At 40.8% G+C, this 11,380-nt stretch overlaps 1 long non-coding RNA gene across 1 annotated transcript; it reads left to right on the top strand.

Moving 5' to 3' along the window:
• The first annotated feature begins 371 nt into the window (after positions 1-371).
• Positions 372-834, top strand: LOC112844651 (uncharacterized). Its single transcript, XR_003217390.1, has 2 exons — positions 372-487; positions 803-834. It is a non-coding gene; the product is annotated as an uncharacterized LOC112844651 (long non-coding RNA).
• The last annotated feature ends 10,546 nt before the right edge of the window (positions 835-11,380 follow it).

Genomic DNA, 11,380 nt, shown 5'->3' with positions numbered 1-11,380 from the left:
AAGAGGAGTGAAAGAGGCCATCTATGTCCACTGTGAGCGACCATCTTTGAACAGAGGCGGTGGTTTACGACACCAACTGTCTGCCATCTATAATCCAGTTTTGAGTTCCCTCCCCAGACGCCTTAACGCCCACTCACATCCTGGGCCATCTGACCTCAGGAATTCACATGATAGGGTGGGGCCAGGTTTCACAATGGGCTCACCCGAAACCCTGGCTGATTAGGTCCCACACCCGCTTTCACACCTTGGCGCATGTGATTAGAGGATCACCAGGGGGTCCTTTGTCCCTCTTTTGGTGGACTGTGCTGCCCATTTAAGGCAGGCATGATAACGGCAAGTCTGCTGGTACAAAAAACACACACCCAGTTTTTTGTACCAGCAGACTTGCCGTAGTACCTCACCAGTGAAAAACAGTCCTTTAGCCAAACTGTTGTCTGTTCCACTTTTTGTTCACTTTTTCTTGCTGAGCCTGAGAGAGCACATGCCTGTAAGTAGTTGCTATCTGTTGTGTAAGCTTTCCCGCGATAGTTTTGTGTAGCAGTTTAGAGTTTTGTGTGAGAAACTTTCTTTTGTGAGGAAAAACGGCCGCGATGCTAACACGTTAGCCCGTCTATGGGATTTCCCATGTAACGTTAGCATTGAGCTAATCGCTAAATCCGTGGGCCTAATAACCAGTGAAAGGGTTTGGATAAGCTTGTGTTTATGTGTTATATACATTGTAGTGCATGGCTTAATGTTTGATGTTGTAAAGAAAATGCAATTACAGCAGAAATGTAATATTTTATTTTTGTTTCTGTACCAGTTTTACAGTGCTTCAACAGTAAACATCTAAAACGTATCCGCTGACTCCTGGATGTTTATTGTGGACCTGTTAGCTATCTGCCAAGCTAGAAACCAGCTTCACATCCTAGTGAGGGCAGAATATGGACACTCCCACTGGGTTTAAATCTGGGACTCTCCACCACTGACCCTTAGAACTGAAGAAGCTTCTCGGATGAGAGGTGAAACGTCTTCAAGCAACTTAAAGAAGTCCAGACGCTTTTCTTTGCAAACTCCTTTGACTACGATGACCTGGATGACTGAGAACCTTCACAGACAACTTATGGACACCTGCAGTCATTCACTATCCCACTTTTAACCCACGAGTTTGGCATATGTCATCTCTTTTAATGCGACATCTCCTGGTGATAAATAGATTCTGTCTTTCATGTGTTTCTATTGAGGCTTAGATGTTTACGGCTCGTAGTGATGTAAAATAAGAACGCCCCAAAAATGTGTTAAACAGAAAGTAATTGTTATGGTCTCTGACCCAGTTATGTGTTCTCTGGGTTAATTAATATTCTTTTATTTAGTGTTAATCATGGTTCTGCAGTTTTCAATGTCCAAATTCCTTTAGATTTTAAGGTCTTGTGGTGATTCTCAGGTTGGGGGATGGGTGTTCATACTGGAGTGCAAAATTAAAACCAATGGAAGATGGACAGGAAAAGGTCAAAGGTCACCAGGCTCTCAGTTTAGAAAAAAGAGAAAAGAAGAGAAACAAGTAAAAGATAAATGTAAGCAGATGTGACTTCAGATGATGGCAGTTATTATGTATCCTGAAACAGGACAACATTCATTAGTAGGGAAAACTGCTGTTTACCTTTGTTAGCCACTTGGCTGTGATAGTACAGCAGACACTGATGTGGCTTATTGAATCTTTTGGACTGTGTTCAGTATTAATTAGCCATAAATTAGAAGAAGAGATGTATTGTTGATTTGTCTGCTATTCTCAGTGTATGATGAATTATAATGGCTGTTTGTTAGCCAATGCTATCTATCTGTGTGTATGTGTATGCATGTGTGTACGCACACACACATATACACACACACACACGCACACATATAGAGGTGACACTGGAAAAATTAGAATATTGTGCAAAAGTTCATTTATTTCACTAATTCAACTTAAAAGGTGAAACTAATATATGATATCAACTCAGTACATATAAAGCAAGATATTCCGAGCCTTTATTTCTTATAATTTTATTTTTTATAATTTTTTTTATAAATTTGATGATTATGGCTTACAACTTATAAAGTTTATTAGTTCCAGCTGTTGTTCAACTGAATTTCTCAGAAGAACAAACTTGAGGGATTAATAAAGTGCTCTCTCTGTTTCTCCTCTTTAGCCTCGTTACAAACACTACAGCTAACAAGTGGATTTTCCTGTTTTAGCTCAGCCAGCAAACAAAGCAGTGTTCTTATTCTCCACTAAGTCATTGGTTCTGTCACTAATTAGCTAACAAAAAACTAATCTATGTCTATTAGCAACCAACCAACTCAGCTCTCAAAGAGTTCATGTTACTAACAGCTCACCTCTCTGCAGCAGACACAGGCTGGACTTTGAAATTATAGGGCTCATCTTTAGACCGGTCACTCTTTAAGGACACACAGCTGGGTCCAGAATCAGGTCCAGCAGGTCTCCCATGGATCCTGTCAGAGAAGAAAAATGTGTTTCGAGAATGAGCAGAAGGAAACTCCAAACTAGTGTTTCACAGTGTAAGAACAGAGCGCCACCCAGAGGTCATTTACACTGTGCAGGACTATTGATGGTCCCACTGTTAGCAACAGGAGTTTAAATGGTGAACATGTTTTATGGAATAAAGGAATAAAGGTTCAGTGACTTCCTTTGAGATGCAGTTTAAAGACCAGGAAACAACATCAAACAGTTCATTTAAATCAGATAAACTGACATCAAAGAGTTCATGTTACTAACAGCTCACCTCTCTGCAGCAGACACAGGCTGGACTTTAAAATAAATTAGCTCATCTTTAGACGTGTCACTCTTTAGGGACAAAGAGCTGGGTGGAGGTCCAGGTGGGTTCCTGTGAATAATGATGGAGCAGTGATGTGAGTGCTGAGCTGTGACATGGAGAAGAGTCATGGACAGTTAGAGATGGTCATCTCACCTCTGAGCTTTGGTCTGGCTCTCATGTTCCCCACACAGAGTGCTTTTAGAGGGAGGGACTCCCTCCTCTCTGTCCTCACACTGATCCATGCTGCTCAATTCAGCTCACACACACTTTCTACCTTCATCTGCAGAGGAAACACAAATCATTCATGTGCACATCAACTGAGAGCTGCAGAGGTCGTGTCTGATGTGTTGGACTAACATCCATCTGAGACAGCTTTCATCAGTTCACTACAAAAAGTGTTACAGAGCCCAGTTCAGCCTCCTGCAGCATCTGGACTCCCCAGGAACCTACGCCAGGATCCTGTTTGTGGACTTCAGCTCTGCCTTCAACACCATCCTTCCAGACCATCTCCAAGGCAAGCTTTCCCAGATGAACGTGCCTGATCCCATCTGGCGGTGGATCACTGACTTCCTGACGGACAGGAAGCAGCATGTGAGGCTGGGAAAGAACGTCTCGGACTCCCGGATCATCAGCACCGGCTCCCCTCAGGGCTGTGTTCTTTGTCCTCTGCTCTTCTCCCTGTACACTAACTGCTGCACCTCCACCCACCAATCTGTCAAGCTAATCAAATTTGCAGATGACACCACCATTATTGCACTCATCTCGGACGGGGATGAGTCTGCCTACAGGAGGGAGGTTGAACATCTGGTGTCCTGGTGCAGCGTGTTGTGCGCTCTGCTGAGAAGGGGGTTGGTTGCAGACTCCCATCTCTGCAGGACCTGTACACCTCCAGGACACTGGGGCGTGCAGCTCGGATCAGAGCTGACCCTTCTCACCCTGGACACAGTCTGTTTGACCTGCTCCCCTTAGGCAGGAGGCTCCGGTCCATTCGCACCAGAACCTCTCGACATAAGAACAGTTTCTTCCCCTCTGCTGTTGGACTCATGAACAATAACCATATGACTATTTGCACCACTAACACATGACCCTACACTGTGTTCACTGCAGCATTCCATTTTTGCACTGATCATCACCTGCACTCATGTATATATCTATCTACTTAGCACTTTTAATTTTAATTTTTATGTTTCTTTAAGCGTTGTCTGACAGAATGTTTTGCACTAAGTACCGCAGCAATTTCCTAATGTTGCAAACCTGCTCAACATTTGGCAATAAAACCCTTTCTGATTCTGATTCCAAATCCTCCATTAATGTAGTCCTACAAAGGTCAAACATGGCTGCAGAGAGCAGCTTTATGTCAGTAACAATGTCCAGGACCAAGCTGACTGCTTAAGTTGGGCACACTGTGTGATTTTTGGACCATCTTGAGACCATTTTTCACTCGTGTGACTGTTTTGGAGATCGGCCTGAGTTTCACCTTAATCATGTTTCGTGCATCGTGTAGGACACACGGGGTAAGAAGAAGCAATTAACACCTCACGACCAGCTCCTGATCAGCAATCACAAGAAAATCAAATCTATTTGCATCAGGGCTGTATAGTGTGAGACCCTGCATTGTGACCCTGAATAACTGAGATTCAGTTATTTGAGCAATTTGAGCACGAGCTGAATAACGTGACTGAAAAAAATCACAGTGTATACCCAGCGAGATAGTTCATACTCTGACAACTAGTAGCATTTAGTTCTCCAGCAGTTCACCGGCAGGGATAGCTCAGTAGGTAGAGTGGTGGCCCCATGATTGGAAGGTCAGGGATTCAAATACACTGAACAGCTACCCTGAGGTACCCTTGAACAAGGTACTGTCCCTACACACTGCTCCCCGGGTGCCTAACGGCTGCCCACTGCTTCACTGAGTGAATGGGTTAAATGCAGAGACGAATTTCCCCACGGGGATCAATAAAGTTGTTATTATTATTATATTTAATCCTTGTTATCTGCTCCTCTCACCTCTGTTTACCTCTGACAACAAGAACATTTAGCCAACAGTTTATTAGCTTTGGTGAAATTATGAACAGGCATCAGTGTGGTCACCTACACAGCAAATCTCTGGAGTTAAATATTCTGGAGTTAGGCATAAAAGTGCACAAGAGTTACATTCCAGGAGTTTATTTTTCACCTTATACTACAGTCAGTGTTGGGGAGTACTCTAAAGCGGTGTAATATTTAGGTGTTCATTCACTGGGTGCTAAGGAGTCTAATTCAACACATTACTGGTGTTGTTTGTCAACCGTTACCGCGCCTATCTGTGTTTCTTTCTTGGACTCTGTTATATGTTCACCAGTATGATAATGATGAAGCAGTATATTCAGTTAACGTGGTTTTATTAACCAGCAGAGCAGCAGACAACTTACATGCTTGGACTCAATAACGGAATGGGGCGTATACCACTCCAAACATACACAGACCTACACAGAGGTACGGCAAGCGGATTAGGACAAAATACCAGACTAACAGCAGGTTGTCTACAGACTCTGACATGTAGGAGGTAAGTGTAGTGATGTTATTTATATATATATATATATATGTATTCGGTTACATGTATGCATAAGTAAAATATAAAGTTAACTAACTAGCACTACATGTGTTTTCTGTATGTTATGCTAATTTGGAGATAGCAGCTAGGCTAATGCTAGTCAAAAGTTAGCTAAATAACTTATCTTACTGTATTTTAAGATACACATTTCACGTTGTCAATGAAAACGTTTATTTCTATTTCTTAATTTTAACACTAACGTTTAATTTAACGTTAGCTAACTACAGTAATATTCTGTTTAGACCCATGGTAATGGCCGTATTTAACCAAAGAGAGGTGCAGCTTGCACTGATGAGATGTTGAGGTACCATTAACATCAGTTAGTTAGTCCTGCTGCACACTGAGATATGCACAACCCTGTCTCCAGAACTGAAAAGACAAGAACACAGCAAACATGCAGTCACATTGTCTGCTAAACCTAGCCTAGCTAAATAGATTTTAAGCAATATTTAGTGTGGACACACTAACTCAATGTAAGAAAGTGTTTATTGATTAAGTTATACACAGTTTACATAAAGTTACCATAAACAACCTCTTCTTCTTGTGTTGTGTTTCATATTAGTAAAGCTATCTTTTTTCCATAGGTGGCCAAGATGTGTGATAAAAGTAAAACACAGAGAGACAAAGAAATATGTAAAATTGGAAGAAGTCAGCTTCACAGATTTTATGAGTGCAGGTAAGTTATACATGGTTTGTAATAAGTCATTAAAGAGGAAATGATAATGTTGTTATTAACTGAGTGATGATTTTACTTCAGTGCAGCAGAAGTTTCTCATACCAGAAAATGCAGCACTGAAAGTCACAGATGAGCAGGGTATAGAGGTGGATGAGGATGTCTTTCCTGAACTTGCAGGAGTCAAAGAGGTGTGTTTTGTCATCTATACAGGTGAAGGTAAGTAAATATATGCTCTGGTAGATTTTGAAGGATTTGATTTGTACAGTTACTCTTAAATAAACATTTTTAATTTGTCTAATATCCTGTGGTAACAATCACAAAATGCTGTTTTCATGGCTCAACAGTAAGTTGGATTTATCACATGCATTTCAGACATCCTGGAAACACAATCATCCAAGAAGCTGCGTGACTGCTCAGACCTAACACACTATGTGACACTCACACCTTGTGGTATGTAAATTGTATATTACCATAATAAAATACAAAATAACCATCTGTTCTCCTGGGAGAAAGTATAATTTAATCAAAGTGTGCAATTTACTGGCCCTGTTTGCATCAATGTTATCTTTGTTATGTTGTGTTTTTGATTGTATATGCCTTATATTCTAATATTTTTATTTGTCACCCTCAGATTTGACTGTCCTGAAGCAACATGTGGAAGAGCCCTCCTCTCCAAATCTAACAGATACATTGTCTGTCTCAACCACCAGCAGTCAGAGCAGTGACACAAGTGATGCCGGACTTCAAATGGTTCAGCCTCTATTGGACAGCATATATGAAAGAAATGTAGATACAGTACTTAATTGACTTATACTTGACTCTTTAGTTGCCATTACTTGAAAAAGCTTAAACACAAAGATAAAACAGATTAGAGAAAAATAATTTAATATAGTATTTCATGTAGTTTGCTCTGCAACTGTAGTGTGTAGTAAGACTTGCTCTCTCACTCTCTCTCTACAAATATATAGCTGTTTTTGTTATGTATGTTGACCATGAAACGTGTTTCCATGATCATTGTCCTGCTTTTTAGGTAAATGAAACCATTCCTAAGAACATACTGGTCCTAGAAAGGGAGAAAGTAAGACATTTCAAATGTTTTGATGCCCAAATGTCATATGGGTGTGATTCACAATTTTATGTTCTGTGAGAGAGTTGCATTACTTAATTTGTTGGCTTGATGGAGACTTTACAGAGTCTTCCTCACGTTAACACTGCATTGCAAGAAGTGCTTATTCTGTAGTCATTTTTTTTCTTTAATTCTGTTTTTCTTTTCGCCCAATGTTAGGCCTATCTGACCACACAATGTCTCAACTGTTTAGCTGCCAGTAATGGTGGATGTTATGCTATTACAGTACTGTTACACAGAATGTATGTTAATCCATGCAGCATTCATATTTGAATATGTTATTTTTGATAAATAAAATTCATACATTCATAATAATCAGTATTGTGTTTTTTTAGTAATTTGCACCTAAAACCTAAAACTTTTTTCATTTGATGAGTAACACTATAAAAGAGTTAATATCAAACTTAACTCTAGTTATGAGTTACATTTTACTCTTTATGGTAGTAGAAATTTTACTCCATGAGAGTTTAGTTTTAACTCCTATAAAGAGCTGAAAAATCAACTCCCGGAAAAGAGTTACTCTAACTCTGCAATAGAGTTCATTCGATGGTCACGCATGTACACTCAAATGTAGTTAATCTGAACTCCCAGAGAGTTTATTCCAAAGACCAGAATTTGCTGTGTATACTGTCCTTTCAAGAGTCTTTACTTGTCACGTGCACAGTTATACAAGTAAAACACAGTGAAATGTATCCTGACGCGCTCCTCGACTGTGCACAAAGAGACAGAACATTATATACATGAAGTGAATATAACAGGAGGACATTATGTGCAGTTAGTAGCATTTAGCTTTAGTGCTGAAGCAGCAGGACCAGTTCATCTGGAACAAACAGGCGTTCATTGGCTCTTAAAACATCAGTGGCTTTGCCGAGCACCAAAGTCTTTGGACTGTCACTGATATCAGTGCTGTTATTCAACTTATTTCCTGTGTTACAGGAAAATGTATTGAACATGTTAAAGAGCTAAAGCCTGACGTCACAGATGAAGCAAAGAATCAGTCCAGACTGAGTTCTTCATCGTTGGTACCATTGCTTTGTTTTTAGGCAGCAGCAGTGAAACCTGAAGAAAAAAAAGTGTAAATGTTGATGAAGGTTAAACTTTGCCAGCACATCTCCTCTGCCTGCAAACGATGGAGAGAGATGTTAGTGAAGTTTGGACCTTTGACCCACAGGAAGGTTTTTAAAGACACAATGATCAGGTTAGTGAAGGTGAGCATGATAAACTGAGCTGATCAGTCATTGTTCAGGTTTTTGTCAAACATGTAATCAGACTGATTTGTGTTTGTGTTGGATTGAAAGCGACATTTGTGAGTCCTCAGAGGTTACACACAAACCAATGCACACATTATAAATCTTAGTTTACACTGATGGATCATGTTGAACCCATTCGTAGCATTTTGGAGGCAGATTTCTCTCCATATATTTCACTGGTTACAGTTTGTTGTCCTATTAAACAATCTGCAGGTCTGAGCATTCAAAGTGCGTCAGAGTGAAAAACGTCACTGAGTGGAAACAGAATCCAACAGGAATGAGCAGCAGAGCGCTGACTGATGCATGACTGCAGTAATGATGTGTTTGATTAAGTTTGAGCTGATGTTTAAAATAAATTGATAAATAATCTGGACACAGTTTGATTGGTTTGTTTTTCTAACCAGCACAGGAGAGAGAGGAGGAGGAGAGACCAGAGGAGATGAAGAGTGCAGCAGTGAAGAAGAGGAGAGTGTCTGACAGAGCAGAGTCAGTTTAAAGGAGCCATTATGGCTCAATAGAAGCTCTGAAGTCACACTGTCAACATGTCAGCACACAGTGTCTCACATTTACATGCACTTTACTGTCAAACACACTCAGTAACTTTAAACATCTGCTGTGGTTCCAGGGCTGAGCCCCCGTGTTTCCCCTGATCAGGTCTAAGATATCTGCCTGCACTGACTGCAGGGCCCAGCTACAGGATCATGTTCAGCTATAAATAGAATACATGTTTTACAGGGACTGTCAGCACTAAAGGAGGCTGAGGACAAACTAAACAGGACACAAACAAACACACACAGTTTGTTTATGAAGAATCAGTCAGACTGTTTGATTCCAGCTGATCAATAATCTATAATCATGTGGATTTGTCTTCAAACACGATCAAAGTTTGTCCTGAAATAAGAGCTGAACATTTGCTCCAAACATCACAGAAACAGTCAAACTGTTAAAGGAGGAAACAAAGCAAACTTACAGTTTGTTCACACAGGAACAACAAGCTCCACCGTCTCCACCTGTCAGCTGCTGCAGCTGCTGCTCTTCTCCTGGACCTCAGACAGCAGGTGGTGCAGTCTCAGTGAACGGATGTTCTCTTCAAACTGGTGAAATCTGAACATCAGCACGTCACAGTGGGACACTAAACATAGCTCTGAGCTGTTTAGGAGGACTCAGTGGTGTGGACCGGTGACGCTAACATTGATGCCCATTTACATGCAGCCTAAGTTATGTTTGTTTTTGTTAGAATTGCCACATGTTCCCACATCACATGCAGCCAATCATAAAGTTACTCAAAATAGAGCCTCAAGGATTTTACATTTGCACCATTTCATTCTTGTGATAGTTAAACTGAGTTATTAGTAGTGATGTGCGATACCACTGATTTTCTTTCCGATACGATACTAAGTAATATTCAGGGTGGTATCGACGATACTGATCCGATACCGATACTTTGTACAAAAACTATTTTATTTATTGTATCTCAAATTATAGCGTCATAATGATTACAGGACATCAGATTACTTGTTCCTATCACTTAATAATACAGGGTTCATCATATAGAAATAAAAAAACTGAAGATGTGCGCTATTTGAACACCTTGCCTGCCTGCAGCACTAAAGGACTCCGTGAGAGACGTCTGTCTCCTGTCCCTCTCCTGTCCCTCTCCTCCTCTTCAGTTCGCCTCAACATAGGCTTGTCATATTCTGTGATATGATTTACTCTGAGGTGTTTGACAAGGTTAGTGATGTTGCCACAACCATACATGCCAACCCTCCCGATTTCTCCGGGAGAATCCAGAATTTCAGTGCTTCTCCTGAAAATCTCCCAGAGCCACCATTCTCCCGAATTTCTCCCGATTTTCCACCCGGACAACAAAATTGAAAAACCATATCGCAGAATTCATAGCGCGGCCCAGCCAATTCCAGTTTCCAACAATGGCGGCAGCTACTTAGTCTTTCTCTTTCTGGGTCGCAAAAAAACTTATTTTCATATATTTTCAGGTGAGAATGTAGCTGTGTAAACTTCAAATATCTGAGCCGACAGACACATCGTCTTCAAACCCCTGCGGTCTTTCGCTACTCGGGTTAGACATGATATATAAGTCACTTTGATAACTTAAAAATGTTATTGTTTGGCTTTTTCAGTGTTTTGTTTGTTCGTGAGTAAATCGGTTTGGCTGAGATTAAAGTTATTAGATTAAATTAAATTAAATTAAACTTTATTAATCCCTCGGGAGGGTTCCTCCGGGGTTTTCACACAGCTGAATAAACGTCAAACAGAAAATGATTAAACAAAGTGTGTGACGGTCGAGAGCTTACGTCAGCGCCCGGTTATATTTTAGATAGCGAGGAGCAGACGGCAGAGTTTCACTCCACCAACGGAGCTCGTGACATACTACCCGGCTTTCTTTAGACCATGAAGGCTGGGTCCTCAGGTGGAAGCGGCCTCTGAATTTGGACACCCCCGCTGTTTCCAGGCCGGCCAATAATAACGGTGACATTTAACTTATTTTATCCGATAAATAAACCCTGTAAATTGTATTTATTACCTCCCAACAGCCCTTTTGAATGTCTCCCTAGTATGGCCACAACACCTCACTCTTGGAGCCACATGTATCGCAAACCACGTCTCAGCTGTTTGTGGAGGTAAAATACGTCTGCACAATTACGCTCAGCCATTGTTGTGAGTGCGCACGCCAAGGAGCTGCGAGACATTTATACAGCCGTATTTCGCACATGACTATGAAAGGTGGAAGAGGAAGTAGTTTCTTTGAATGTAGACAATCCGAATGTTATAGTTTCTTTCCACTGTGTTCCTGTTAATGACACACTACAAATGTACTCTAAATTACTAAAATATCGATATTTTCATGTGAGAATCGATTCCAAAACATAAATGAGTGGTATTGGAGGAATCGATATTTCAGGATCGATCCGCACATCACTA

The sequence above is a fragment of the Oreochromis niloticus genome, unplaced genomic scaffold (genome assembly GCF_001858045.2).
Source record: "Oreochromis niloticus isolate F11D_XX unplaced genomic scaffold, O_niloticus_UMD_NMBU tig00000692_pilon, whole genome shotgun sequence".
In the NCBI taxonomy this organism is placed as follows: domain Eukaryota; kingdom Metazoa; phylum Chordata; class Actinopteri; order Cichliformes; family Cichlidae; genus Oreochromis; species Oreochromis niloticus.
Note: the sequence above shows the minus strand (reverse complement) of the source record. Positions and strands in the feature narration are given on the sequence as shown.